Source organism: Cupressus sempervirens, chromosome 11 (assembly GCF_028749045.1).
Source record: "Cupressus sempervirens isolate cs-2001-9-10 chromosome 11, ASM2874904v1, whole genome shotgun sequence".
In the NCBI taxonomy this organism is placed as follows: domain Eukaryota; kingdom Viridiplantae; phylum Streptophyta; class Pinopsida; order Cupressales; family Cupressaceae; genus Cupressus; species Cupressus sempervirens.
This window is the reverse complement of record NC_143128.1, coordinates 429,288,149-429,314,802: the sequence shown is the minus strand read 5'-3', so window position 1 is coordinate 429,314,802 and position 26,654 is coordinate 429,288,149. Positions and strand designations below refer to the sequence as shown.

Here is a 26,654-nt window from a genome sequence, read left to right as displayed (position 1 = left end):
AAAATAATGGTAGATGGTTTGCCAAGCATAGCAGATTCATGTGACAAGTGTGAGGCTTGTATTTTGGGTAAGCAACATAGGCTTCCCTTTAATTTTGAAAATTCTAGAAGGGCTAAAGAACCTTTAGAATTGGTGTATTTTGATTTAGTTGGCCCTATGGAAACTACTTCTATTGGGGGCAGTACTTATTTTATGATATTTATAGATGATTTTAGTTGTAGGAAATTGGTGTAATTTTTGAAGAACAAATCTAAAACTCTTGAAAAATTTATTGAATTTAAAGCTCTGGCTAAAAAGGAATGTGGAAACTATGTAAAGGTCCTTAGGTCAGATAGAGGAGGGGAGAATACCTCAAATATGTTTGTAAATTTTTGCAGGAAGAATGTCATTAAGAAAGAGCTTACAACCAATTATATTCCACAATAAAACAGAGTAGGTTGGAGCAAGATTATGACCATTGTTGAAATAGAAAGAAGCATGATGAAAGATAAGGGACTCCCAATTGAATATTGGGGAGAGGTTATAGTAACAATAGTATATTTGATTAATAGGTGTCCTGCAAAGTTATTTTGTGACAATATTCCAATTGAGGCATGGTCAAGGAATAGATGGATAGTTGAACACTTGAGAGTATTTGGATATGTAGCATATGCACATGTGCCTAAGGAATGAAGGCAAAAGCTAGATGAAAAAGGTGTAAAGTATATCTTTATGGGTTATAGCTTGGAATCAAAGGCTTATAGATTGTATGCTCCAATCACTAAGAAGATCATCATTTCAAGAGATGTGGATTTTTTTGAAAATCAGTCATGGGATGGCTCAGTTGATGAATCTTCAAGCACTTCAAGAAAAGTGTCAAGTATTGATGAGGAAGAAGATGATGTTAGTGATTAGTAAGATGATGGAGCAATAGATATGGATCATAGACAAAGGCATAAAGGCAAGCAACTTTTAAAATTCTGAGTGATAGCTCCAAGAAATTCAAGACAACCTCAAGCTAGCATGCAAACTAGTAGCAACAACAATACTAAGAATTTAGACCCCACTCTTGCCTCCCTATTGCCAAGAAAGACACAGAGTCTAAGGGAGATATACCAAGATGAAAGGTATGAGGAAGATTATAATGAGAGTGTTATTTTTACATTATTTTGATCCAATTTATTTTGAAGAAGTTATGAAGGAAGAGAAAAGGTGTAATATCAAGGATGAAGAAATAGATTCTATTGAAAGAAATGAGACATGAGAGTTAACTGCTTTGCCTCCCAAGAAGCAAGTAATTGGAGTGAAATGGGTCTAGAAGAACAAGTGCAATGTTGAAGGAAAAATAGATAGGCATAAGGCATGTTTAGTGGTTCAAGGGTACAAGTAGCAATATGGTACAGATTATGATGAGACACATGCCTTAGTTGCAAGAATGGAAATTGTACATGCTATCATAGCAATTGTAGCCCAAAAAAAATGGAAGGTATATCAAATGGACATGAAGTCTACCTTCTTGAATGGTGTATTAAGAGAAGTATATGTGGAGCAACTACCTGGTTATGAAGTCCTGAGTGAAAAAATCAAAGTGTATACATTGAAGAGAGCTCTATATGGGCTAAAACAAGCTCCAGGGGCATGGTATAATAGAATTAAATCATAATTGATGAGCAATGGCTTTAACTAAAGAAATGGTGAGCCCACTCTTTACATCAAGGCAACAAATGGTAAGGTTCTAATTGTTGTCTTGTATGTAGATGACTTAATCTTCACTAGAAATGATAATTTCCTAATTGGTGAGTTCAAAGAGCCCATGAAGCATGAATTTGAGATGATAGACCTAGGTCTCTTGAAGTGTTTTTTAGACATAGAAGTAAAATAAATGTATTATGGCATCTTCATCTCTCAAGAAAAGTATGCAAATCAGATCTTGGAGAGATTCAAAATACAGAATAGTAAGGTAGCCCCAACACCAATAGCAATAGGTATAAAGTTAAGCAAGGAAGATTGCAGCAAGAATATGAATCCAACATTATATAGAAGTATGGTTGGAAGATTGATGTATTTACAACAACTTCTCTTGACATGATGCATGCAGTCAATCTAATTTCTAGATTTCCATTGGCAAGTGGGAAAGAGGATCTAAGGTATGTTAATGGTACCAAAGGATTTGAGATTTTGTATATTGGAGATAATGATTTTGAGTTGGTTATACTGATAGTGATTGGACTAGAAGTCTAGATGACAAGAAGAGCACTTTTGGATACATGTTCCTTATGGGATTGTGTGCCAATTCATGGGCATCCAAGAAGCAACCTATTGTTGCTCAATCTACAGTAGAGGATGAATACATAGTAATGAATGTAGTAGCATTCCAAGCTACTTGATTAAGAAGAATCATAACAAATTTGAATGAAAGGCAAGAGGATTGAACCATAATATTTTGTGAAAACATCTCCTCAATTGTATTATTTAAGAATCCAATCTTCCATGGGAGAAGCAAGCACATAGAAATAAGATATCACTTCATCAAAGAGTTGGTGGAGAATAGAGATATCAAAATGGAGTTTTGTAAGTCTGAGCAATAGCCAACAGACATATTTACTAAGCCTTTGGGCATATCAATTTCTTTTTCACCTAAGAAGGAGTCTTGGTATAGTTAACGTGGATCAGGAGTGATCCTTGTTTGTTTGGCTTGGGACAAAGGAGGAGTGTTAAAAATTTGACAAAAAAAATGGTTGATTGCCCCTGGAGCCAAACACCCACCTACCTACCTGCTACTCATTAACTTAGTTAGGTGAATTTGAAATCTAGAAAAGAGGGGGAAAGTTTTTGAAGCTAGAAAAAAAGAGAAAGTCCATTCATTCAAGAGAGAAGATGGAGGAGAAGGGAATAGTAGAGAGCAAAGACAAGAAGAAGATCAGCTCATCAAAGCAGAGGAGGAATATTCAGAATAGAGTTTAGAGGAAAAAAGGAAGGTTTAGTTTCAGTGTATGCAACTACACATGTTTGAATCTTTCTATCATTTTATATGTTTTTTCTTGTTTGTCCTATGAAGCAATGATTTCTCCAAGTATTATTGTATTCAACCTTTAGCGTTGTAAGTTTAAGACTAGTTTTATCAGTTGAGGTATTTAGTATTTATGGTTGAAGCAGAATGCTTCCAACTTTTGTAATAGTTTTAACCTAGTTGAATAGAAAGTAAGAAAGTAGGCATATTAATGATTCCATTTGTGTTGACTAATTGTTGTTTCCTTTATATTCATCATTTCATGGTGTCTAGTATTTAAAAAGTTTATATTTGCAAGTTTCATTATTACCTTCTTTGTGTTTTACTGGTGGAAAAGCTCAAACTATAAGTCTTTAGTTAGCTCACTTAGTTGATTCCTTAACCAAGCTCCTCCTTTGTCAACTAATTTTGTGTAAGACTTGTTTTTTCTACTTAGTTCACTAGGCACGTATCTATCATTTTGGCTAAGTTGACTAGGTGCCTTCATTGAACGAGTTCACCCGATCTTAGTGCTAGTTGAGTGTTGAGCCTGTTGAGCTCCACCTTTCTTTGTGTTGGAAATGATTGAAAATATCTTTGAATGAAGAATGATGGAATTGGTAAAGAATTATTTCAATCATTGTTTTTTCATTGATGCCAAACTTGCTAACTACAGAAATGACAATTTCTTAAGTGATCCAAATACTATCACTTAGTTGATTGACAAGGAGGAGTTAATCAATAAGATGTAACTAGAACACCTAGAGAAAGGTTGAAGTTATGATGTTGTAATGAAGTATAAGGATTAGCTAAGATAGTGATGAAATCATATATTAATGACACAGGGAATGGACACTAAAAAATGCAAGGTTTGACTAAACCATTTGCAAATGACTAACTAAGTTCATCTATGAGTGCCAAGCAATCCTTTAGGTGCCAAGCATCAAAAAAAGGTAGTGAATGCTAAGAAAATTTCTTCAGGTACTGAGCAATCCTTTAGGTTCCAAGCATCAAAAAAAGGTAGTGGATGTCGAGCAAATCAAGAATCATTTAGGTACCAAGTGATCCAAAAAATTGTGTATGTTGAGTAATAGAGATGTTCATATGCCAAGCTATACAGAATTCAACATGTGTCGAGTAACTTAGGATCCAATAGGAGCTGAGCACTATAGAGTAAATAGAAGTTGAGTGATTCAAGAAAATAGTAGAAGCCAAGCAATAAAGGAAAGCCTTAGGTGTCAAGAAAAGTAGAAACTACAAAGGATGCTGAGTAATCTAGTTAATGCCGAGCATCAGTAAACCAATGATGTTGAGTTGCTGCATTATTTGTTAAAGTCAAAAGAATTACCAGACCAGTAATGATAATTTTGTTACATTGAATTTTGTGAATTATTTGGATGATAAGGATGATGAGTAGATGTCACAAAATTTTATGTAAACCATGCAAACAAATTCAAGGCGAATACTGATGGATTTTCTAGGAGAAACAATTTGGAGGGAAAACAATTTTGAAGATCAATTCAAATTGATAAGTGGGAAGACTTGAATAGGAAATGAAGAACATAACTTCTTTATAAGGATTTATAGGTCAGAGATCAAGTGAGAGTTAGTTGGTCATAAGTGTGGTCATGCGAAGAAGCCAAGAGAAGGCTAGTGTGAAGTGTCAAAAGGAGGACACAATGAGGAGTAAGTATAGAGGATTAAGACTCTAAGTTGATCAAGTGACCATAGAGTGCATTGGCATAATGAGTGGAAGAAATCAAGGAGATAGATCTTGAAGGGTGGACAAGCTGTCAGCATTGCAAGGAAGCAAAGCCAAGCAAAGAAAAGAACTAAAGAGTGATCTGAAATATGTAAGGTTAGAGTTGCAATCTTTATTGGGTCAAAGCCTTTCTAATACTTTCTTATTATTGTATTAGACATTGAAATCTTACATTGCTAGGTTAGCTTAATAGCTAGGTGGATAAGCCTCAAGAAAAGGATAGAAGATCTCCAGGAGAAGGATAAGAGAACCTCAGGAGAAGGATAGGAGATACTTAGAGAGGGATAAAAGATTCTTTTGAGAAGGTCACTATAAATCCCATGGACTTGGGTGGGCCTAATAGCTCTATGTAAATCCTTTAATAGGGTGGCATTCTAAGTTGAATGTTATTAAGTCCTCTAATAGGGTACACTTCTAAAAGGGTGTAGAAATCCTTTAAAAGGGTCACATTTGACAGTGTGTAAAGCTTTTAACAGGGAAAACCATCAGAAGTGGTTGAAATCAATTGCGTAGTAATTTTGTGAGTGTCATCCCCACCCCAATTTTATCTTCTTATTCCTGGAGGGTTTCTGGGTCACCAAAATATCAAGTGTTATGTGGTGATGCATGTTTACTTTTCATGACTATTTAATGTTTAATTGCATACATGATAATTTCAATTATATGCCATTAAGGATTTGACAAGAAAGTAAAAAGGCTAGTACTTTTGATTCACCCCTGTTTTATTAAAAAAATTGTATTGGACATTATTGGACCTTGAATAACTAATTCACCCCCCCTCTCAATTATTCTAAAAGAATTCTAACAATTGGTATTAGAACCCACTACTGATTTATTTCAAGGTACTAGCAGCAGGAAGATCAAGATGTCCAAGAGAGAAGTTCCCAAGCTAAACAAAGATAACTTTGTTGTATGGAAAAGTCTAATGAAGTTGCACCTTGGATCAATAGGTGACTATTCATAGACCTCAATCATAGTTGATCATGTAGACCCTCTAGGACCCCTCACTATAGAAGACATGAACAAGAAGAAGTAGCACAATCAAGCGATGTTAGAGATTGCTTCAGCACTAAGCTATGCTGAGTATGATGACATCAAAGAATGTGATACTATACATTAGATGTGGAAAAAATTATCAAACATCTATGGAGGAGATGATAATATCAAGAGAGCCAAAATAGAGAGCCTAAGAGGAAAGTTTGATGACATGAAAATGGAAGAAGGAGATAATGTTGCTCAATACGGTGCAAGGATGAAAGAAGTGGTAAGTGCCATAAGAAGCCTAGGAGGATAGTTATCAGAAGAAATAGTATGTAGCAAATACTTGAGAACTTTGCTTCCTATGCTATAAGAATATTAGCCATCCAAGAGCTAAGGTGTGTACTAGGAAACACATTGTCATTTGAAGGAATAATTGGAAGACTCACTACCTTTTAGCTATCCAACTTTTACAACTACAAGCCAGAAAACTTTAAATTTGCATTCAAAGCCAAGACGATAATAAAAGACAATGAGGAGGTGCAAACAAAGAAAAAGAGTGGAAAAGGAAAGTATTCATCCAATGATAGTAGCACTAATGAAGATGATGTAGACCAATTGGAGGCATTACTAGCAAGAAGATTTCATAGAGGAAGAGGCAAATTCAAAGGTAAGCTGCCAATCATTTGTTTTAATTGTAATGAAGTTGGTCACATTGCAGCTAGATGCACACACAAGAAAAATTACAAGGACGAAGACAACCTCAAGAACAAGAAAGAGGACAAAAAGGACTATAGAGGTAAAGGAAAAAGATGCTACATTGTTGAAAGAGACTCTGACGAGAATGATGATGAAGTAGTCTATGTGGCCATGAAAGATGAATTAGATGAAGATGAAGCAACTGCCTTGGTAACCTACATGAACAAGAATAAAAGATGGATCATAGATAGCGGATGCTCTCATCACATGACTAAAGATAAAAGTAAGTTTATTACCTTTATCCAATATGAAGGAAATAGTGTTAGATTTGGTAACAATGCACCATGTCAGATCAAAGGAAAAGGTACTATCAAGCTTACTAAAAAGATATCATGTGATAATGCATACTATGTTGAAGGCCTAAATTATAACTTGTTAAGTGTCTCATAGTTATGCAACATAGGATGCAAGGTTGAATTTGAAAATGGAGTTTCCAAAATCTATGATTCTCAAGGAAGTCTAGTAGGAAGAGGTGACTAGACTAGGAGTAATTTGTTCTACCTAGACATGGAAGATGCTTCTTGTCTCATTGTTCAAACTGATGATGTATGGTTATGGCACAAGAGGCTATGTCATGTAAATTTTGATAATCAAATAAGCATCAGCAAAATGAAGAAATTTAGAGGTCTACCAAAGTTGAAGAAGCCTGATAACACCATGTGCAAACAATGCTATCTAGGGAAGATGACCAAGTCAACTTTCAAAAGCAAGGCTTATACTTCTAATGAAGTATTAGAGCTAGTTCATACTAACTTGTGTGGTCTTATTGAAGTGCAAAGCTACAAAGGTGATAGATACATAATGTTATTTGTAGATGACTATTCAAGGATGATGACAGTCATGTTTCTGAAACAAAAATCAAATGCATTCCAAATGTTCAAATGGTACTTGGCCAAAGTTGAGAAAGAGACTAGGAAGAGTCTAAAATGTCTCAGATCTGATAGAGGAGGTGAATTCACATCAAGAGAATTTGAAGAATTCTACAATGAAAGAGGGATCAAAAGGTAGACATCAGCACCCAGGATGCCACCTCAGAATGGTATAGCAAAAAGAAGGAATAGATTAGTTATTGACTGCACCAGAACCTTAATGATGGAGACAAATGTTGCACTCAAGTATTGGAGAGAAGCTGTAAGTACTGTAGTCTACACACTCAATAGAATTCAAGCCAAGAAAGGTACAAATGCAACACCTTTTGAATTATGATATGGGCATTCTCCTAATGTAAAACATTTCAAAATATTTGGATGCAAATGCTATATATATAAAGAGTCTAGAAATGGAAAGTTTGATGCAAGTAGCGAGGAAGGCACATTTCTTGGTTATTCTACTAGAAGCAAAGCTTATAAGTGCTTGAATGTTAACACTAACAAAGTAGTAGAAAGCAGAAATGTGGAATTTGATGAGCTTGCAGAAGTTCAAAGTGTTGAGAACACCAAGAAAGCAGAAGAATACAAGACCTTTGTATACTTTTATGAAGGTATACCTAATAATGGTGAAGTTGCAACTCAAAATGACAATCAACAACAAAATCCAGTATCTGCCAAGTCATAGACAGTGAATGCCAAGTAGCAGAAACATTCAAAAGTCAAGCTGCAGAATACAGAGAATGTTCATTTAGATTTTGAGAATTGTCAACATGAAGGAAATGAAGAATATTTGATGAAAATACACATGAAGATTCAGATTCTGAAAGAGACAACATGCAAACAAGAAAAGAACCAGTATTGGAAAAGAATGTGAGAAGACATCATCCTACAGATCAAATTATTGGAAACAAAGAGGCAAGACCAATGACAAGGAATATACTTAGAAGTGAGACATGTTTGCTCAGCAAAATGGAACCAAAAATAGTAAGTGAAGCCATAAAGATGGTGACTGGTACAATGCTATGAAAGAAGAAATAGAACAAATTGAAAAGAACAAGACATGGACCTTAGTCTCAAGACTAGCTGACAAGAATGTAATTGGAATCAAGTGGGTGTTTAGAAACAAGTTAGATGAGAATAGTGAAATCACAAGGAATAAGGCAAGACTAGTCTGTAAAGGGTATGCACAAGAAGAAGGACTAGACTATGGAGAAAATTTTGCTCTAGTTGCCAAAATGGAAGGAGTAAGGACCTTACACCTAGCATATGTAGCCTTCAAAAGATGTAAAGTCTATCAAATGGATATTAAGTCCACATTTCTAAATGGTATACTTGAAGAGAAAGTCTACATAGATCAACCAAAAGGATTTGTTGATGAAAATAACAAAAACAAGGTATGCAAATTGCATAAGGCTCTATATGGATTAAAGCAAGCCCCTAGAGCTTGGTATGAGAGACTTCACAAGTATCTAGTGCAAATAGGATTTGAAAGAACTGATGATAATAGCAACATGTACATCAAATCAAAAGAAGGTAAGGATATCCTTGTATCTAAATCTTTGTGGATGACATAATTTTTGGAGGAAAGGAAGCACTTTGCAAAAGTTTTGCTGACAAAATGAAACATGAGTTTGAGATGTCTATGTTTGGAGAAATCAAGTTCTTTGTTGGATTGTAAGCACACCAACTAAAACATGGTATATTTGTGACACAATCAAAGTACATCAAAGAGATACTCAAGATGTTTGGATTGGAAGACTCCAAACCTATTAGCACACCAATGGCAATAGGACATAAGCTATCCAAAAATGATGAATCAGCTAAAGTCAATCAAATAATGTACAAATCCATGATTGGAAAACTACAATATGTTGTACATAGCAAACCAGACATAGCATTAGCAGTTGGAATAGTGGCTAGATTCTCTGTTAATCCTAGAGAAAATCATCTCATGGTAGTAAAAAGGATAATGAGGTATCTCAAAGGAACTAATGACTTTGGCCTATACTACAAAAAAAATGAGAAGTTTGAGCTCAATACATACACAGACATAGATTGGGGAGGCAACATTGATGACAGGAAAAGCACAAGTGGAGGAGCATTATTCTTAGGTAAAAGGCTAGTTACTTGGACTAGTAAGAAACAAACATGCACATCTCAGTCCACTATAGAAGTAGAATATGTGGTAGCAGCAATCAATTGCATAAATATTGTGTGACTCAAACATCTATTGAAAGAAATGAAAGAAGAGGTAACCAAACCTATGATATTGTATTGTGATAATACAAGTGCTATAAACATATCCAAGAATCCAGTAATGCATGCAAAAACCAAGCATATTACAATCAAGTGTCACTATGTCAAAGAATTGGTGGAAGACAAACAAGTGAAGATGGAGTACATTCACACAAAGGAATAAATTGTAGATATCTTCACCAAACCATTGCCCAAGGATACTTATGAATATCTTAGAGGCAAGCTGGAGGTAAAGCCCCTAACTCAAGTAGTCTAAAGAAACAAAGAAGTTTCCCTACATCAACACAAGTAGATCATTGAAATATCAGAAAAATGATGTAGAGGATGACAATAGGAACATAAATTCTAGATCAATCACAAGTATGGTGACAAAGGAAAAAGACATAAGATACAAAGCTTACACCAATCATGTTGAAGATGCTACACCTTTGGCATTTATGTCAAAGAGGGAGATTTATGAGAATGTATGAGATGATGAAAGAGGGAGATTCAGAAGAGATAAGAAACTAATCAGCAAGTAGCTATGAAGGATTAGGAATACAGAGTAAGGATGTAGTAGTCAAGAGGGAGAAGTAGAATAAAGGATTCAATTTGTATCAAAAAAAGAGGGAGACATGATACAAAAAAGAAGATATGTAATGACAACAAGTTTTCTATTTGGTATATAATTTTGGTGGTAACTAAGTTGATCAACTCAATCAATTGATCAGTTTGGTTTGCCATTAATGCTAAAGAGGGAGATTGTTGGAAATGATTGAAAAGATCTTTAAATGAAGAATGATGGAATTGGTAAAGAATTCTTTCAATCATTGTTTTGTCATTGATGTCAAACTTGCTAACTATAGGAATGAAAATTTCTTAAGTGATTCAAATACTATCACTTAGTTGATTGACAAGGAGGAGTTAATCAACAAGATGCAACTAGAACACCTAGAGAAAGGTTGAAGTTATGATTTTGTAATGAAGTATAAGGATCAGCTAAGACAGTGATGAAATCATGTATTAATGACATAGGAAATGAACACTACAAAATGAAAGGTTTGACTAAACCATTTGCAAAGATTGACTAAGTTCATTTGTGAGTGTTGAGCAATCCTTTAGGTGCTGAGCATCAGAAAAAGGTAGTGAATGCTGAGAAAATTTCTTTAGGTATCGAGCAATCCTTTAGGTGCCGAGCATCAAAAAAAGGTAGTGGATGTTGAGAAAATCAAGAATCATTCAAGTACTGAGTGATCCAAAAAATTGTATATACCGAGTAATAGAGATATTCATGTGTCGAGCTATACAAAATTCAACATGTGCCAAGTAACTCAAGATCCAATAGGAGCTGAGCACTACAGAGTAAGTAGAAGTCGAGTGATTCAAGAAAATAGTAGAAGCCAAGAAATACAAGAAACCTTCAGGTGCCGAGTAAAGCAAAAACTACAGAGGATGCCAAGTAATCTAGTTAATGCGAGGCATCAGTAAACCAATGATGCTGAGTTGCTACATTATTTGTTAAAGTCAAAAGAATTGCTAGATCAGTAATGATAAGTTTGTTACATTGAATTTTGTGAATCAGTTGGATGATAAGGATGATGAGTAGATGTCACATAATTTTATGTAAACCATGCAAACAAATTCAAGGTGAATACTGATGGATTTTCTAGAAGAAATAGTTTGGAGGGAAAACAATTTCAAAAATCACTTCAAATTCATAAGCAAGAAAAATTGAGCAGGAAATGAAGAACAAAACTTCTTTATAAGGAGTTATAGGTTAGAGATCAAGTGAGAGTAAGTTGGTCATAAGTGTGGTCATGCGAAGAAGCCAAGAGAAGGCTAGTGTGATGTCTCAAAAGGAGGACACAGTGAGGAGTAAGTACAGAGGATTAAGACTCTAAATTGATCAAGTGACCATAGAGTGCATTGGCATAATGAGTGGAAGAACTCAAGGAGATAGATCTTGAAGGGTGGATAAGTTGTCAGCACTGCAAGGAAGCAAAGCCAAGCAAAGAAAAGAACTGAAGAGTGATCTGAAATCTGCAAGGTTAGAGCTGCAATCTTTATCAGGTCAAAACCTTTCTAATACTTTCTTACCATTTGTATTAGACATTGAAATTCTACATTTCTAGGTTAGCTTAATATCTAGGTGGATAAGCCTCAAGAAAAGGATAGAAGATCCCTAGGAAAAGGATAAGAGATCCTTAGGAGAAGGATAGGAGATCCTTAGAGAGGGATAAAAGATTCTTTTGAGAAGGTGACTATAAATCCCATGGACTTGGGTGGGCCTAACAACTCTATGTAAATCCTTTAATAGGGTGGCATTCTAACTTGAATGTTCTTAAGTCCTCTAAATCAAGCACACTCCTAACAAGGTGTAGAAATCCTTTAATAGGGTCACATTTGACAATGTGTAAAGCCTTTAACAAGGCAAGCCTTTAACAGGGAAAACCATCAAAAGTGGTTGAAATCAATTGTGTAGTAATTTTGTGGGTGTCATCCCCACCTCAGTTTTACCTTCTTATTCCTAGAGGGTTTCTGGGTCACCAAAATCTCAAGTCTTATGTGGTGATGCATGTTTACTTTTCATGATTGTTTAATGTTTAATTGCATGCATGATAATTTCAATTATATTCCATTAAGAATTTGACAAGAAAGTAAAAATGCTAGTACTTCTGATTCACCCACATTTTATTAAAAAATTGTATTGGACATTATTGGACCTTGAATAACTAATTCACCCCCTCTCTTAGTTATTCTAAAAGAATTCTAACACTTTGGTGATCGAGATCACTCAGCATCTATTGTGTGAAGCCCCACCATTGTCAAGCTCACTCAGATCCTTAGAATGCCAAGCTCACTCAACACTTTTCCTATCACTTGACACTGCTTATTGTTGAGAAAAATTGTCACTTGACACCTACTATTGAGTAAATTTTAAGTTGTGAAGTTGAATTCTTTACAATGAGATTAACCAATACTCAAACTTTGTTTTTGTACTTTAAACACATTCTTTCTTTCTCTAATCAATGATGCATCTCTTCTTTTGGTAATATCAATGAATTGATGTTTTGGTTCACTTTTTATGTAGATAGTGATTTCACAAGGTTTGTCTACATTGATAATACTAATTTCAATTTCTATATTGAATTTCTAGTTTTACTTAACACTTACCATCAAAAAGCTCAATATTTTTCAATTGGAAGAGTTTAGATGCAACATAGAGATAGTTCAATGGAGAGTTTACATAATGTAATCATGCCAAGGCTTGATCTTTCAATGATCTTGAATAGTGTGATTCCATTTATCCATTATGATTATGTTCAACATTGTCAACAATATTGCTTTATAGGTTGGTGCCACTCCAAACTGGTCAATGCTCATGCAATAACTATTGTTAAACAAATTAAAAATTTTGCTCACACTATCTTTTAGACCCATCACTAGAAATAATTAATGGGTCTTTGTAGTAGCTATAAAGCTACACTTATAAATCTTATATTGTTGGTGGTAATATTTGTCTTTTACATGATTTTTTCGAGGTGGAAAACAAGCAAATCACTTATTTTCTCTAAATAAATACAACAATAATCTCTTCTTGAAACCTTCCTTTTCCTTACTCACATCTACAAATTCACATGTCCTTGGACCGAAAGCCTTGAACTCATCAACCAGTCTCAACAACCTGAACCTTCTAGTAGTTTCACAAATTTAGTATTGACTAGCTATGATAAACCCTTGCTCTAATTAAATAACTTTGTTGTGCTACCAAAAGTGATGGAAACCATAGACCAAATTAATTATTTATTCAACACAATTTAATGCAATATGAAGGGGACCTCTCTCTATCAAATGTAGGCCCAACCTTCTCTAGAGGAATTCAAAAAACCTGAAATAATTTCTTTGATTTATACTATTAATAATTATTGAAACCGTTACATAAATTACATAGAAAAATGTCAGGTATTTACACTGCATTATTTTCTTTAACAAACAATAGAGTATACTTGATTCTTAGCTCTCCAATGCTTGTTCCCATCTTCTTGTGTGTATTCTTTGCCTCTTATTATGTCCTATAGGGATTTTGTTTTTTTGGATAATATTAATATTGCTTGCTAGAATCACCCCAACTCTTTTAAGATCTCTATGATCTTTTTACTTATCAAATTCTTGCTAACAAGGCATAATTTTTTATAATCTTAACTATCCAATATTTCTTTGTGAGGATTACATCATCTTATCTAACCTTATCTTCTAGAATTTATAAAAAAAAAATACAAGAAATTAGATTAATTATAATTATTGAGACATATAACCTTGGTAAAGTTGAAGGCTTTTACATCACTGGTGAAAGTCATGGTATCACATTTCAAAAAATGACATGCTCTCTTCATTAGCTCGATTCTTAATCTAACTATCAAGAAGCATCTTGAATCATGAAAAAGATTTCAACTCATCTTGGAATATCAAGTGTGATAGAATATTCTCATTTTGCACAACTTGTTCCATAAGCTTTCTATGTAATTATTAATATCCTCCTATTCATTGTATATGAAATTTTGAGCTCATATCATTATAGAACCTTCAAATGTATTTTTCATATACCTTAGTCAAATTAGCACATTTACTTGTTGTTTCTTGACCATAATCTGTCTTTTGAAAATCAAATATGCTAAAATAAAATCCTTGTAATCCAATTTTTTCAAAAGTGAAATCTTCATAAGTCAAATATTTCAAGACTAAAAATATCTTGCACTAAAAAATATGCATGTGTATATGCCAAGCATATAGAGTAGTAGAACTATCATGATCATAAAACATGAGAAAGATACATTGCAAGGCACATAACCCTTCCATGAACTAGGAATCTTGCTCTTCAAAAACCTTGCAATATTGTGTTTATTGCAAGTGTAGACAAAAACCCTCACATTTTCTAATTGCAATCTCATCCAATCAGTGCCAAGATGCATTATTTCAAGTGTGAAAAACTTTTCTTTTAATTGTAGGCTTGAATTACAATTTGGTAATTTATTTTTTGTATACTATAGACACTAAAAAATGGTCATGTCAATGGTTTCATCACTATTTTGTACTAACTTGTCCCATTTCCTCATTTCACTAATTTTGATCTTTTGGCCAACTTGATTTTATCTCAAAAATATTCTTTATCACTCATATCCTCTTGTGCATCATTTCAAAATCATATCTGATCAACATAAAAACCATATCAACATTATCAAAATAATATCAAATCAACCTAGAATCACCCCAAATCTACCTAGAATCACACAAAATCAACCGTAACCAACTAGAAACATGGAAGATATCCCAAATCTATCATCATCTATCCAATCCTAGGCATTATTGTGGCTTTCAAACCCTTGAAAACCTATCAATCTAACCTTAGTACTATCATGACTCTTAATGCTAGGTCAAACTATCATTCTTGTCATCCAATCATTAAAATTATCAAGTCCCTTAGTGTCAAATCATGGCATCATAAAACCATTTTAATAATATTGACATCATCCATCGATGTTATTATGATCAAACATATCAATCAATCTCAATCTTGTAGCATTTACAATATCGGTTAAATGTTACATGTTCTTAATTCATGTCATGTGTCCTTGGCATGTTATCAATTTTAATCAATCAATCAATTTGACCATGGCTTTGGTCTACTTTTCATCATCCTAGTCAATCCACGTTTTTATCAAAAGATATTTTTCGTATTTATCAAATCAAATTGGCCAATCATCTACTAATTTTCTCTATAAGATTAAATAACCCATAATTTAATCCTATGTCACTTGAATCATTTTTGTCTTGTATTTATTAATCATTCTTCCTAACTAACATTTTCAATTAATTGATATGCATTAATTAATTGATTCATCATTCACAAACTATGGAAATTCACAATTTCCTAAGTCATATTTTCCACCATTAATTTCCAAATTCCTAATTTCTATTTGTGTGGATATATGGATTTTTAATTTAGATATTCCACATAATATTGACAGAATCTTGACATCATCATGACACATGGGCATGACACATCATGGATTCTCCATTTACACTTGGCTAAGATATGTCATAATCTATATATTCTTATTCCCTTATGTATATCTATATTTAGCTTCCATTGTCATAGATTCTTGGCTTTAAGTGGGTTTGAGGTGTCACATGACACATTATAGATCCTCTTCCATTTTTAGCCATATTTTACTTCCAAGCATCATACAATCCTACATTTGGCATCTTGTGTCATATCTGTCATGGATTCTCAAAGGAATCTCTTTCCAAGTCACATATCTAAGGTGACAAGTCCAATGCTCTCATCTTTCATGTTGATTATAAATTGAGCATTATTCCTCTCACATCCAATCCCTCAAGTCCTTCAAGTCCCTTGAGTCCTAAGTCTTGAGATCCTAACTTCTTAGCCTCTTTATGCTTCAAATCACTTCTTCTAGTACTCTCATATCATCATCATTATCATAGACTTTTTCTTGCTAATTGTGTGTATTATAAGCAATTGGAGCATCAAATGGAGAAGAAAGAAGGACATAGGAGCTACAAATGAAAGAGGGGTTTTTAACTTTGTGTTTCTTTCTTTGTTTATTTGGATTTCATGGTAGACTAGAGGGTGTCAATGTATGTTTATTGAGTTTGTGATTTTCTCATATTATGTTAAATATTAGCCTATTTTCTAGTCCTAAAAGACAACTTAGATGTACTCACTAGAGGCCCTATATCTGTCTATCATCCGTAAGTACATACTTGTTTGCCATAGTGATGCTCCTTGGGTAACCAATCCATTCTGCTTGCTCCGGAGCTCTTTTCTACCAAATGTAAGGCTAAAAATGACTTTCAAACCCTCTCCAAGCCCTTTTATATTATATTTCTCCCTAAATAGATGTGAAAGAGGAACTTTCTATGTTGGTCACAATGCCTTTTTGCACTCTAGAGCCCATAACTTTCACATTTGAGCTTCGATTTGTAATCCATTAGTTCGTATGGATTTTTTTTCTTGTTATCAATGAAATTGACCTATCATATGTCCATGTTGGTCAATTTCTTGAGGGGACACCAATATATAACACTATTGCTAGGGCATATTTTTCTGTCTTTTTTCATTAGGATTCTTTGACACAAGCTCTAAATCACATTGTATCAAAGATGGGAAAAATGTAGATGCTCAAAAATGGTTTGAATCTATTGTTTCATCACTATTTCATACTAACACATCCCATTTCCTCATTTTAAAAATTTTGATCTTTTGGACAACTTGATTATATCTCAACAATATTCTTTATCATCTGTATCCTCTTGTGCATCATTTGCATATAATTTTAGAATCATATCTAATCAACCCAAAAACCATTTCATCAACTCAAAAATCATATCAAATCAACATAGAATCACACCAAATCTACCAAAAATCAACCATAATCACCACAAAACATGTCAGATACCTTAAAAAAATCATCATCTATCCAATCCTAGGCTATGATATCCCCATTTTGACATATATAATTTAATAATAGATAATTATAATATAAGTATTATATAATATTAAAATGATTAATAATGAACATATATTAAAATATAAATTATTATATATATCATAAATATTATCGTATAACTATATGTATATATAATATATAAATACATACATATATATATAAGATATTAAGATACTATTTTATTAATTAATATATATACACATATATCAACTATTGACAATTACATTTAATTACTTATTAAAATAGTATTATTAATTATAAGGAATATGATTTATATAATTAAATATAATATATAATCATATTTAATATAATAATATAATATAATTATCTTATTAATATAATTGATATTAATGAAAGGGCATGACTCTTGGAGATACACATATAAATATAGGATACCAATAATGAAAAGGGGATCAGGGAAAAATATTATGAAATGGATACAAAAAAAATATGAATAATCAAATGTCCTAAAATAGGACATTACAAGTGGTATCAAAGCATCGATCTTGCCATTATTTCAAAAATAAGTTTCTAAAAGATTTATCAGAGATATTAGAAATTTGGAAGAAGCAAAAGAGATTGAATAGATAATGTGGGTCATAATTGTATATGGAATATTATCAAATTGATACAAACAAAAACACAAATAAGTAGATGTTCCAAAAGGCCTGTAAATTATAAAGACGCCTATGTTATTTGTACACTTATTAAAGTTAATTCTGAAAATTCAACACCAAAGGAAAGATTAGAAGAATAAAATGTTGCATAATTGAAGGTATTTCTCCAATGGACCTGATTGTAAACACCAAACATTGCAAAGTTTCTATTCGTCATTTTTTAAATTAATATAAATGAGTGGAGAAAGGATATATAAATGTTTCACAATGGAGAATAAAGGATGTGATGAGAGGGATTGAACATGAAAATCACAACTATTGTATCTTACACGAAGAGGCAATTAGTTTAGATCATTCACTAGAATTAAGTAAGGATGACTCAAGCAATACAACTTGCATTCATTCAAGCTCCTCCAATAATGGCATGATGAAAGAATTGTTATCTAATGGATGATTGCAATGACATCACCTAGATATGTTCTACCAGATAATGAGGACATGAGCAACAATAAGAAATAGCTAATCCATACTCAACGCCTCAATATTTTACTCAACGAAAGACCAGTAAAGTGGAATAGTAAAAAGGCATTGGAGAAGGAAATTGGAAAGAGAATTGAAATATATATATATATATATATATATATATATATATATATATATATATATATATATATACAAACAACATCCAATGAAGTATAAGGTATGCAACAAGAAAAACACAAAATTCACTTAGTAGACAACTCGTAAGTGATATCAAAACCACTCAACATAGTAATTGATAATATAAGGGATGCCAGAAGGACATAGAAGGAAAGCATTGAACATAGATTGTAAAAAGAATGAATTAGTAGATTTTCTTATTGCCAAGATCTAATGACTATTCAACTATTGTAAAATATCTAAATATTACAATTACACTACCATCTAGGTTATTGAATGCAAAGTTGATTCATAGAGCAGTGAGAATGAACTTGCTTACATTAAACTATCACCAAACAAATTTTGCTAAATAACTATCTCAATACTATGTAAGTCAATGATAATGAAATATGCAACTCAAAATGCCAAGTATCATAGTGGATATGCACAAGTGGTAGAAATCAAAATATTAATAATTAATATGTTGGTTGGTAAAAAAATATGTCTAACAGTATAAAGGATAATAATCCAACAAAGGCAAAAATGGAGATGTAAGGCAATGATCTTTATCTGAAGATGATGGTGATCAACCTCATACTTATATAAATTAGTGACTAAGTGAAATTTATGTTGATAGAATATATTTTTCATTATTGAAGATGGTGATTAAATCAAAAAACCAACACAAAGCTTGGTTACAATCAATTTAAATAGTGATAAAAATAAATGTTTGAAGTCTATAACAATAACTATTAAGAAGATTAAAAGAGAAGTGATTGTAAAGGATGGTAAAACCTAAATGAGTATGGAAGAAGAAAGAAAATATTAGAGAAGTGTTGAATATTATAATGATTTACAATTGGTCATTTCTAGTAGAGAAATATACTAGCAACGAATCAATAGCCTATTCATCATTGGATGTTATAACAAATATTATCATCAATACAGTAGAGGCATACAATATCAAGTGTCTCACAATCATATAATCAGAGTGAAGACATAATCCAATGAATATCATACTATCTATAGATACGAAGTATTGTGGGGATATCAGAATGATTTAGTAGAAGGAGAGAAGACATTGAATATAGAAATATAGAGGAAGAAAAGTAATTTTCCAATATTTAGTATGACACAATCAGTGTAACAAGCAATATAAATGTCAGAAAACCAAACAGTGCATTTAATAATCAATTATTGAACACTTCAGTCAATTGAGATAAGAACTTAGCAATGGGTTCATTAGGGACATTGTATCATTACATACTATAGATTGAACCAAGGAAATATCTATAATAGAGATAGACTATCCTTTGTAGCAACCAAATTCATTCATTAGCAATTAGACGTGGTTTCAAATCAAGGAAATTCAAATTAGTAAAGTAGTTACATACCTCATATTTGGAGAAGGAATTATATAAAATCATTTCTAGACATAAAGAATGAAGAGTTTGATTATAAAAATTAATTGTACCCCTCTTGTGAAGGATACATTAATCAGATTATAGGAGTCTTCCTATATTTCATATCAAAATAACTATTATGAAAAAATTATGAAGAATATACATGATAAGTATATGTTTCATGATTTTATACATTGATAAATATCTATTTCTATATAATCCCCATCACATTTTGATAAGGCTTGATAAATAATCACTTGCAAGTGAAGTTATGAACAAACAATTTCAGAATTTGAGGTTAATTTGACAGGGGACATTTTAGTGCTAGTGCCATGGTGTCATGTAAAGGCATAGCTATGTCAATCAGGCAAAGAACTAAATTATCGATCAAATTTGTAGCAACACAGAGAAAAAAAGGTCAAAATGCAATTGCCACATTGCCAACATGATGGTATCATACGTTGCAAATTGATTATAATGTTCCTTTTTCATCACAAAAGGAAGGAAATATGCATCCAACTAATATAAAAGAGAGTCTCACCTAATAATCAACATCTCACATGGACCCACTATTAGATAATTTACGACAAACTTCAAAAATTACAAAAGTAAGAATATTTCAAATCAACAAAGGAAAAAATGACAAATTATATAGCATGTGGATAAACATAAGAAGTGGATGAAGCCTATGGTTATAAGTATGGTTATAAGTTATTAGAGGGATATTACACTAAGTTATTAGAGGCATCTCACACTAACCATACAAAGGATTAAACTAGAGGAAGACCTTAACTGGATATGAAAATTTCTTTATCGCCACTTCAACACATAAAGATAATGAGGTAAGTTATATATTTTATGCATTATGAAATAATTGTTAGTGTCTTTCTTATTACTGACACATTTTTTTATTGTGAAGAATATTGAATAGTTTATCAATTATTCTAGTTACAATGAAATGAAATTGATTTTTTAGTTGATATGCAATAACCAAAGATTATAGTTAAGTAAAATCAATAAGATTACCTAAGGTCATCACCTTCCAAGATAAGATAAGGCTGGCGGTGGAATGGGCTCGATGATACCAGTTGGAGGTACAAGGCTTAAGGCTTGCAGTGAGATGGGCATTGAGTTGCATCATCCAAGGGTACTAGGTAAGGCCTACAGTGGAGTGAATACCTTGAGGTACATCATACAAAGGAACTATCTTGGAGATGATGATTGGAGAGAGATAATAATAATGAGGGAGAATGGTGAGGCCCATGATTGGGTAATAGGGCACCCTATTATAGTTTCTCCTCCCATACATAGGAATTGATGAGTTAATATTATAATGAACTATACTTTTGATTGAAAAATTGAGACTATAAACATCTTGATAGGAGATTGACTTATATATAATGTCTACTAATGATTTTTTGGTTGCAAGTTCACAATCAAGGAAATGGATAACGCATTATGTGTTTGCATTGTGTATGCTTCATGTTTTCATGTGTCTACATTGTGTATGCTTCATGTCTTCATATGTCTGCATCATGTATACTTTGTGTCTTCATCTATCTACATCATGCATACTTTGTCTCTTCATTTGTTTGCATCGTATATGCTTCGTGCTTTTATGCATTCATGTGTCTACTTTGTGTTTTTATTCATTAAGATGTATACCTCATAAATCTTTTAGGCCTTTGTATGCAAATATGTTTTGCGCTAATGAAGGAGCTTGTGTATGATTGATTTTGCTTGAGGACAAGCAAATTCAAGATGGGAGGACTATGATATCCCCATTTTGACATATATAATTTAATAATAGATAAGTATAATATAAGCATTATATAATATTAAAATGATTAATAATGTATATAAATTAAAATATAAATTATTATATATATCATAAATATTATCATACAACTATACGTGTACACAATATATAAATACTTATATATATTAGATATTTAAATAGTATTATTAATTATAAGGAATATGATTTATATAATTAATATTAATGAAAGGGCATGACTCTTGGAGATACACATATAAATATAGGATACCAAATAATGAAAAGGGGATCAAAGAAAAATATTATGAAATGGATACAAATAAAAGATGAATAATCAAATGTCCAAAAACAAGACATTAAAAGGCATTGTTGTGGCTTTCAGTGCCTCAGAAACCTATCAATCTATCAAACCTATCAATCTGACCTTAGTACTGGCATGGCTCTTAGTGCTAGGTCAAACTATCATTCTTGTCATTCGATCATTAACATTGTCAATCCCCTCAGTGGAAGATCATGACATCATCAAACCATTTTAATAGTGTTGACAATATCCATCAATGCTATTATGATTGATCATACTAATCAATCTCAATCATGTAGCATTTATGATGTCGGTTAAATGTTACTCGTCCTTAATTCATGTCATGTGTCCTTGACATGCTATCAGTTTTACTCAATCAATAAATTTGACCATGGCTGGGTCTACCCGTCATCATCTGAGTTAATCCACATTTTCATCAAAGAATATTGTCACACTTATTTAATCAAATTGGCCAATCATCTACTAATTTTCTCCATAGGATTAAATAACCCATAATTTAATCCTATGTCATTTCACTATTTATTCTTCCTAACTAACATCCTCAATTAATTAATTTTTTAAATTAATTGATTCATCATTCACAAACCATGGAAATTCAAAATTTCCTAACTCATATTTCCCACTCATAATTTCCAAATTCCTAATTTCTATGTGCGGATATATGGATTTTTAATTTAGATATTGCACATAATATTGACATGAGCTTGACATCATCATGTCACATGGGCATGACACATCATGGATTTTTCATTTACACTTGGCTAAGATATGTCATAATCCATATATTCTTATTCTATGTCTATATTTGGCTTCCATTGTCATGGATTTTGGGCTTTAAGTGGGTTTGAACTGTCACATGATGCGTCATAGATCCTCTTCCATTTTTAGTCCTTCAAGTCCCTTGAGTCCTAAGTCTTGAGATCCTAACTTCTTAGTCTCTTTATGCTTCAAATCACTTCTTCTAGTACTCTCATATCATTATTATAGACTTTTGCTTCCTAATTAGGTGCATTATAGGCAATTGGAGCTACATCAAATGGAGAAGAAAGAAGGACATGGGAGCTATAAATGAAAGAGGGGGTTTTAACTTTTTGTTTCTTTCTTTGTTTATTTGGATTTCATGGTAGACTAGAGGGTATCAATGTATGTTTATTGAGTTATGATTTACTCATAGTATGTCAGATATTAGCCCATTTTCTGGTCCTACACATACCTCTTCCTATTGATGTAAGAAGAGGGAGTGGAGTAATAGACAAATATTTGTGTTAATTTCATCAAAATAAAACATTTCAACTAAGATTCCTTTTAGAAAGGTTTATGTCAAAAAACCAAAAGAGGTGGATAAGTAGCATGTTAATCCCAAGAATCTCAGCAAATGAAGGATCAAATCACATGGTCAATATAGAAGTCACTCAGCAAAAACAAAAATCAAGACTAAGTTGAGTAAATGTTAACACCCAGTAAAGTATTGTGTTAACCCACACAAGAAACACAAACAATATACCAGAAATAACATACGAGCAAGACTAAAGATGTTGCTCTATTCTACCAATGACCAAACACATAATAGAATAAAAAAGAAATGAGACAATAAAAATGCAATAGTTTTGAAATATGCAAGATTGATTGCTTGCTTGCTATTAATTGATAATTAACTATTATAGATTTGGAATGTAAAAACTACAACTAACTACAACTAAAAACAAACTTGCAACAAGTATGGCTGCATACAAATATGCTTGGAGCAATTATTGCTTCAATAGGTCCAATCATTCACTTACAAAAAACTAAACAAACTTCCAATTTTTACTACTACACATTTGAAAATACTCTGCTATTTTTTCTTTGAAAGACTCTAAATCATGCAGAATGTTTGCTATCCTTGTTTCTTTTTGGAATGAAAGAACATTCCCTCCTTTTTCATTTTTCTACTCATAGATTTGCCCCCTCATTTTCAAAATTTAAACTCACCTACCTATTTTGAATGCGTATGTATTAGAGTTGGGAAATAGGGGATGCCAGGTTGGCAGGTGGGCATAGGACAACCAAAAATCATTAAATATTCCAACACTCCCCCTTTTTCTGGAGCCAACAAAAATAAGGATCAATGCTAAACCAAATCAACTATGCCAAGACTTCTTCTAGGCACACAAAACTTGCTATACCTAATGGCTTTGTGAATATATCCACTAGCTATTGCTCGAACTTACAATACTCCATTTTAATTTCACCATTTTCAACTAGCTCTCCAATGAAGTCATATCTTATTTCTATATGCTTACTTCTTCCATAAAAGAGTTGATTTTTTGTCAATGCTATTGAGGAAATATTGTCACAATAAATTGTGGTTCCATCCTCTTGTTTTTCCTTCAAATCCACCTAGATTATTCTCAGGTAATTAGATTGACATGTTGCTACATTTTCTACTATGTATTCAGTCTCTGCTGTAGATTGAGAAAAAATTGGGTACTTCTCAGATGCCCATGAGATTGCATTCAAACTGATATGAAATACTAACCAAAAGTTCTATTTCTATCATCCAAACTTCCAACCCAATCACTTTCAATATAACCAACCAGCCCAAAATCATTTTCAGCACTACTACATTTAACCTCATTTTTCTACCAAAATTTTCAACCATCAACTAAATAAGTTTAGGTTGGTCGGAATGTTAAGCCAAAAATTTCTTTTTTTTACATGTAAGCCCTGTGTTGGTCAAAATTTCAATGAACACAAGGCTTATGTAAAAAGAAAAAGTTTCATTCATTCACGCAATGGATAAAAAGAAAAACTTTCATTAATTCGTGAGCAATCCTAAAGGTATGAGCATAGGTAGGAGAAAAATTAGGACTTCATTTTTTCGTGAGGACAAATTTGCCTGAGCACGAGAAAAATTGGGACTTCATTCTTGTGAGGACAAATTCACCTTGATTTTCTCATTTCATTACATGCCTCTTCCATTGCATGCATTTAACTTGCTATTAGCATGCTGATCAAGGGCTAGTGGGTCATGGTCGTGCAAGATTTAGAGACGCCATCGACTAGAATGTCAAGGATACACTCTTTTTTTTGGTAGAGCAATGGTCTACCCTGGGCTATCAGATCCTCAATCATGTTCCTTATAATTCGTATGTAAGAAAGAGTGTCGAGTATTTGTTTTCCATTCAACACGGGGCCAAGAAAATATATGATGCAAATGAGCATATGTCTATAATCAATAGGAATTTGAGTACCCATTTCGACGTAGAGTTGATAGGTGAAGAGGCTCGGAGGGAGTCCATGCTATAGTATGTGAATAAGCATAGCCAAAATAATAGAATTATTGTAAACCCTTATATTCATTTTGGTCAGAGATCTATTTGGCCTCAGGGGTTGCCTTTAGGGGATGTGGGTGATGTTAATCCTGAGGATTACTGTGGAGAGGTTTACAGTGGAAAATAATTTATTTAGCAGGGAATAGCCAATGGGCTTCTTGATGTGGATTCGGTGTTCTACTATACTAGAAAGTTTGGAATTGAGGCATATGATATTAGGTTTGATTCACATGCTCCACTAGTTTCCCTACCACAGGGTATCATGGCCCTTGTCAATTCATTTAATACTTTAATTCATAGCCCTACATTTTGGGGACTCGTGCTTCCTATTTCTGTTAGCACTATGGCCTCTAATATACTCAAGGGCTACTAGGCATAGAGGATTTTATGGGAGATTGGTGGTTATGTTGCCTTTTATCCTCCTACTACTCATAGAGTTGATCAAACTCAGTCATATCCTTTTTCAGATGAGGAGGACTTCCATGTTAATGTAGGTCATTTGATCAAGTTTCTTATATCCTGAAGGTCTACCAAACTGACCTTGTTTGAGAAGATTTTTCATTTGAGCCATTCCATGGTTGTGGAGGGCTTCTGGACTTTACAAGATGTGACTTTCACTGCTACTTGTCTTTAGGATTTGCTAGCTGTGGTTTACTTTCAGCTGAGATTATTTTCATTAGAGTTGGGTAGGCAAAGTGTTGTAGTGTTCCATGGAGATTAGAAAGATTTTGTGCCTTTGAAGCTTCCATCAGTGCATCTTGGTGTAGAGGAATTAGGTGTAATGAATTTTGAGATTGGAAATCTGATTAGGTGGAGGAAGTTTTATGGGAATATAGTACTTATCATGTACTACAGTGGACCTATGAATCATACTATTCTAGAGCAGAGAATGTTGTATGGTAGCATATTCAAGAGTTTGGTGGTTGTATTAGAGAAGAGTAATATAGATCTTGGAGTTGAGTATGTAGAGTGGTGGAAAGTTTACAAGTAAGTTTCATGGTTTGCACTAGTTTCTGTATTTTGTCAATTTATTTTATTTTATACAGAATCTCATTATGCTTTAGGATCTTGTGGAAAAATATATGATAGATCAAAATTATGGATCTTTGTTTGATCATTTGTAAACTGATGCCTACTACAAGATTTGATTATGCGATGCAACCATCACAATGTGTGCAAATGAAAATTTTGTATCTTTTGTGCTTTTGTGATTTCTATGCCTAGAGAATTTAATAATTTTAGTGGTTTACTCCTGCATTTGTTACATATTATATTTTTATTTTGAATTGTATTTATAAATCAATTCTTTACAATGTTTTGAAAATGGGCCTAATGTTTAAAACCTTATTGTCTTTATCGATTTGTTTTTCTCATAATAAGATCTTGTGAGTCCATGCCACATTTATGTATTACTTGTATCTTGTTTTTGAATTGTTATAACTACATATTTAAAAGATAGCACAAGTAACAAAGTTGTGTGGC

At 32.8% G+C, this 26,654-nt stretch overlaps 1 pseudogene; it reads left to right on the top strand.

Annotated features, from left to right (window-relative positions):
• The first annotated feature begins 24,844 nt into the window (after window positions 1-24,844).
• LOC149530267 (putative glycosyltransferase STELLO1 pseudogene) lies at window positions 24,845-26,163 on the top strand (annotated as a pseudogene).
• Window positions 26,164-26,654: the final 491 nt, after the last annotated feature.